The sequence below is a fragment of the Peromyscus californicus genome, unplaced genomic scaffold, assembly GCF_007827085.1.
Source record: "Peromyscus californicus insignis strain IS unplaced genomic scaffold, ASM782708v3 Scaffold_10__1_contigs__length_136768540, whole genome shotgun sequence".
NCBI classification, from domain to species: domain Eukaryota; kingdom Metazoa; phylum Chordata; class Mammalia; order Rodentia; family Cricetidae; genus Peromyscus; species Peromyscus californicus.
Genome location: NW_026294391.1, coordinates 108,287,631 through 108,293,975, shown reverse-complemented (window position 1 = coordinate 108,293,975; position 6,345 = coordinate 108,287,631). Strand labels below are relative to the sequence as shown.

General features: G+C 36.1%; 1 non-coding gene across 1 annotated transcript; it reads left to right on the top strand.

Moving 5' to 3' along the window:
- Positions 1-5,467: 5,467 nt before the first annotated feature.
- Trnai-uau (transfer RNA isoleucine (anticodon UAU)) lies at positions 5,468-5,563 on the top strand. The gene is made up of 2 exons: positions 5,468-5,505; positions 5,528-5,563. It is a non-coding gene; the product is annotated as a tRNA-Ile (tRNA).
- The last annotated feature ends 782 nt before the right edge of the window (positions 5,564-6,345 follow it).

Sequence of the window (6,345 nt, the reverse complement as noted above, 5' to 3'; positions counted from 1 at the left end):
TAAGGAAAGCATCTATCAATGTTACATTGTATATGTCACATATTTCTGAATGAGGATGGTCCCCACAGGCTCCTGTGTTTGAATATGTCTCCTCACGTTGGTGGACCTCTTTTGGAAGTTCTGTTCTGATGTGATTTCTACTAAAACACTTAATAATTAGTATTCAAAATTACAAGTAGTTATAAAAATAATGAGTTAGGTGATGAGCAAGGTTATAGCCTCCTGGGGATGTTGATCTTAGAGAGTTATGGGCAAGGTTCTATAAATGAATTCTATTCACAACATATCTTGAACAAATTATTTCTTTCCTTTACTAGGTTTCCTGACTGTAAACTACAGCATTAAATAAGATTATCTTGAAATCTTCACCATATAAATTAATAAAAGTAATTTTTAAAGTATGATTTTACATATTAATATGTTAGAAAAACCTAATAAAATTTTATGTTTGAAAGATGTTGCAGATTACATAAAATAACAACACAACTAGTATCATTTAAGACATCACAGTACAGCAACTAGGGTTCTGAAACTTATAATTAGAGAAATGATATTTTATATAACCTTGATAGATTTTTTTATGAATAACACTCTGATACATTTCAGATTGTAGATAACATGAAGATTTGCTGGGGATTGTGTTGAGTATGTAAAATTCCCTGGTCTGAATAAATAATATGATTAATAATGAATATGTAATAGCAGCACCTGCATGATTTCAAGCATCAATCAATGGCTTGATTAATGACTTCTGGAGTAATAGGAAGCAAAATTTATAAATGACATGTGAAGGAGACAAAAAGATTATATTTAGTCTTCTATAATATAAATTAGATATGACTACATTATCCTGTTATCTAAATATTTTCAGTTATTTAGAAAATGCTGATATCTCCCACTTTACTTCTTGGAAATTTATTATGACATCAAGTCCCCTATCCATGATTTTTGTAGAAGCAAAAAAAAAACCCTACCTTTCATGTATGGGTAATTTCACATTAGCACATAAAATGCTAATTTCTTTTACACATGATTAGATATACTAGATGCATTTTTTTGTGTTTCACAGTGGTAAAAGAAGCAGATTATGAAGGTTATATAGAAGTTGTAGAAGAAATATAAAATTTCAGTTTACTACACCTCAATAAGCCATTAAATAGATTATAGCTTTCTATGTGGTCGCCATGTATGATCCCAATTTTAAAAATGGTAATCACACATCAGCAAATAATACCTTTAAACCTTTACCAACCTTTCAGTGGGGACCACAGATTCCAGAATTTCTTGTAAGGGGTAGACTTGTTGCCTATGTTGTCTTTCTGCTCCTCTCCTTTGGCTTTTGGAAACTGAGTGATGATATATAATTCTATTACTTCTTCAACTTGGTGGGCTTTCACAAATGACATATACTATCCTGCTTTCCTTGTCATATGAGAGAATAGCATTAACGGCATTTATTCACAGTTGTCTCTGACTGAAAGGACAAATTCAAATACTTTCCCTAAAGAATGGTCTAAAGAACATATAATGTAGGTTACAACCTCCAAATTACAATATTTTGTTAAAAATTGAGATTGTATTTTAATTACAACATGTTCCCTTCCCTTCTCTCATTCCAATCCCCACCCCAAACATCTCTCCACTATCTTATCTTAAGATATTTATGGCCTCTTTTTCCATCAGTTTCTATTGCAAGTATATATGTACTTATATACTGGTATGTATTCCCAAATGTAACTTGTTGAGTTAGTATAATATTGCTTGTATGTATGTTTTCAGGGTTGACTGGCACTATGCAATCAATTGGTGTGCTCTTCCCTTGGAAGAACCACCTCTTTCTGCTTCCAGTTCTACTTTGTTGCCTGTAGTTCTCTGTGTTGGGTTGAGACCTTGCAGTCTTTTCCCTGTACAATTTGGCATGCTAGTTGTTATCCTCCTTGTTAAGCTCACATTTTAGGCGTCCATATTTCTGAGACTTTATAGGTGTAGTTTCTGGTGCTACTAAGAGACACAGTCTCACAGCAAAGTTACTAATTTTGGTAGTTTGAATGGAATTAGTTCCCATAAGCTCATAAAGAGTGGTACTGTTAGGAGGGGTGGCTTTGTTGAAGTAGGGATGGCCTTGTTGGAGGAAGTGTGTCACTGTGGGGGTAGGCTTTGACGTCTCATATGTGCTCAAACCAGGCCCAGTGTGTCAGACCACTTCCTGTTGCCTGCAGGTCGAGATGTAGGACTCTCAGTTCCTTCTCCAGCACCATGTCTGTCTTCACACCACCATGTCACACCATGATGATAATGGACTAAACCTCTGAAAATGTAAGGCAACCCAATTAAATGTTTTTCCAATAAAAGAGTTGCCATGGTCATGGTATCTTTTCACAGAAAAAGAAACCCTAACTAAGACACTGATCTTCTGGATATTATATTCTTTCTTCAGTATTACCTGAATCACAGGTACAAGGGTGTTTTCCTTGCAAAACTATTAGTATTTTGATCTTAATAATTTTCAATCCTGAATTTATTTCTTGAGCCAATACATGATGACACAGCTTTTTTTCAGCCCCATATAGAACTAGTAGTGACATTAATTAATTGATTAATTTCCTGATTCTCTCTACTGTGAAAGAAATATTTCTAATTTGGGAAAATACAGGAGAACAAACTATGTCTATCCATTATTAAGAAATAAATATAATTGGACAGAAAACTGTCTCTGCTTCGAAGAGCAGAATTCTTCCTGTTTACTGATTTTCATGGCTCAACACCAACTACTTAATAGCACAGAAATTTTTTTGAGACTAGATGGCTTGTCTGTGATCAGTAGTAGGAGTGGGGATGTGTGGTGGTATTGTGTTCCCCAAAATATTGTGTACCCTAATAAACTTACCTGGGGTCAGAGAACAGAAAAGCCACTAGATACTTAGGATAAGCAGTGGTAGCACACGCCTTTAATTCTAGCATTCCAGAGGCAGAAATCCATGTGTTCGAGGATACAGCCAAGCATGGTGACTCACGACCTTTAATCCCAGAAAGGAAGCCTTTAGTCCCAGGGAGTGGTGGTAGAAAGCAGAAAGGTATATAAGGCGTGAGGACCAGAAACTAGAAGCTTTTAGCTGGTTAAGCTTCAGGCTTTTGAGCAGCAGTTCAGCTGAGAGCCATTGGGATGAGGACACAGAAGCTTCCAGTCTGAGGAAACAAGACCAGCTGAGAAGTTGGCCAGGTGAGGTTAGCTGTGGCTTGTTCTGGTCTCTGACCTTTCAGCATTCACCCCAATAACTGGCTTCAGGTTTGTTTTTTTAATAAGAACTTTTAAGATTCATGCTACAGGGATGTGGGAGAACTTTTTGCAAATCTGAAATTTGGACAAAAGCTAAAGAATGCTTGGTTAGAAGAAAGATTCAAGAAATTTTAGCAGAAAAGACAATCGCCATCAAAAAGGACCAAGAAAACAAAAAAGAACTCTTTTTGGTGAAATCATTATCAAACACATCTACAGAATTCAGTAGTGAAATTAAAGATGAGCTCAAATATTTGATTCAACTTGAAGGGTGAAGTAGCACTTTAATCTTCAGGAGAGTAGAGTAAGGCACACTATAGAGAGAACTTCAGTTAGTCACTAAGCATAGAAAAACTGTCAGAGGCCTCGTTCCTGGAAGGCAGAGCTCTTGCTAAAAGGAAAGGAGACAAAGGTGAGTAAAAGAACATGAAGTTGGACTTTATTATATGACTTTTCTTAGGTCAAATAAAATAAACATTAAGGAAACATCATATTTGTTCGAGGAATTTAAATTAGATATTATCATCAAATCATAGCTAAATCATCACTGATTTGAAGGCTAGGAAAAAGGAACATGGAAATTATCACCATATGACATAACAGAATGTCATAATTTCATTTAAAACTTGTGAGTACTGGTAAAACACAAATAACATGGTACAGTGGCTAAGCAAACAAGAAAGCTCAAATCTTTGAAAATATATTTAGGAAGTCTTTTACAATTTTCTTCTGGGAAATATATAGTATATAGAGAGCTAGCTAGCTAGCTAATGATATTTACTATTTCTTCTACTTTCAGTATGCTGTGGTAATAAGACAAAAGTTTGTATTTTGTAAATGTATTTGTTAACTCAGTGCAGGTACTCTTAGATGGGTTACTTACTCTTCCTGATCATAAGTAAGTCAACAAATTGGTTTAAATTTTTCAGTTAAAAACACCCTGCAATACTCTTAAAATTGAGTTCTTTGCTCCATTTATTTTTCTAAGATGAAAACAATTGAGGTTGGAGATTCAGTTCATTAGTTAACAGTAGTTAAGGACTTGGGTTCTATTCCCAGCATGCAAATGTCGTCTCATAACCTTCTGTCATTGTAATTTCAGGATATCTGATACTCTATTCTGTCCTCTGTGGGTATTGCACAAACACACATGCAAGCAAAACAGCCATAAAAATACAGTTTTATAAAATTGGATGAGTAATTTAATATTGACAGGATGATGTAGATTAAGTTGTTCATTTTGCAATATCTAATGTTGGTATTGAACGTGCAATAGTGCCCTTTTGGTAATCATTGCAATATCTTAGCTCAATGTGACAATGAAATAACAAGAAAAGTTCATATTTCAGAACACTGTGTGTCTCCTAAGTAATTTTGTTCCATATATCTCACAACCATATTTATTTATTTATTTATTTATTTATTTATTTATTTATTTATTTATTTATTTATTTATTTATTTATTTTTCAATACAATTCAGTTCTACAAAGCAGCCACGGATTCCCTTGTTCTCCCCGCTCCCGCCCCCCTCACCTTCCCCCCAGCACACCCGCATTCCCACCTCCTCCAGGGCAAAGCCTCCACCAGGATTAAGATCAGCCTGGTAGACTCAGTCCAGGCAGGTCCAGTCCCCTCCTCCCAGGCGGAGCCAAGCGACCCTGTATAAGCCCCAGGTTTCAAACAGCCAACTCATGCAATGAGCACAGGACCTGGTCCCACTGCCTGGATGCCTCCCAAACAGATCAAGCCAATCAACTGTCTCACCCATTCAGAGGGCCTGATCCAGTTGGGGACCCCTCAGCCATTGGTTCATAGTTCATGTGTTTCCATTCGTTTGGCTATTTGTCCCTGTGCTTTATCCAACCTTGGTCTCAACAATTCTCGCTCATATAAACCCTCCTCATTCTCGCTAATTGGACTCCCAGAGCTCCACCCGAGGCCTAGCCATGGATCTCTGCATCCAGTTCCCTCAGTCATTGGATGGGGTTTCTAGCATGACAATTAGGATGTTTGGCCATCCCACCACCAGAGTAGGTCAGTTCAGGCTGTCTCTCGACCATTGCCAGCAGTCTGTTGTGGGGGTATCTTTGTGGATTTCTGTGGGCCTCTCTAGCACTTTGCTTCTTCCTATTCTCATGTGGTCTTCATTTACCATGGTCTCCTATTCCTTGTTCTCCCTCAGTGTTGTTGCTCCAGTGGCACAATCGGTTAGTGCGCAGTACTTATACATCAGTGTGTGCGCGAGAGCGATGCTGAGGTTGTGAGTTCGATCCTCGCCTGGAGCATTGTTTTCAAATTTGAGGTAGAACCTTCTGAACATCCCATCTAAGACACCTATACAAAATTGCTTCATTTTATTTCTATAAAATGTGAAGTATTTAATGAATTAAATGGAGCTATAATGCTTGATTGCTTTCATTTTGAGGTGTTAATTAGCCATTTTTCTGAAGGACAGCATAGAGACTGCAAAGGCTATGTGGAATGAAATGATATGGTTTTCATTTTAATATATCTTATACACAGTTTGTTTCCAATTTAAGTTGTTCATAGACTCCTAGAAAACGTCAGCTTTATTTTACTCATTGAGTTTTTGGCTCAGACATGGTAAATAATTATGGAGACAATTTGCTAATAATAACCAATTTAGTAATTGGTTCAAGACACATGGAGTGTTGAGATCCCAAAATATGCCAGTGTTTTTCTGCAGATTTACTTGTATCATAGAATTCATATAAGTAAAGGTGAATGAGAGTCCCTTCCTTATTATCAAGTGATCCCAACTTCATTTCTATTATAAAAGAAATATCATATGTAAACTGATACATGATGCTACATATATCTTCTCATCTTTTATTTTGCTTTCAGTTTGTTGGCTTTATTATACAATAAACAGAAAGTATCTGTCCAACCTCATTGTTAAAAAGAATACCCAACTCTTGACTCTATTTTTTCACCATTATGAGACATAACTAGGTTTCTAAAAATAATGCACACTTAGATAATGTATAACCAGAAGTTTTAATAAGTCATCATATTGCTATTAATGATCATTAACATCATTAACATT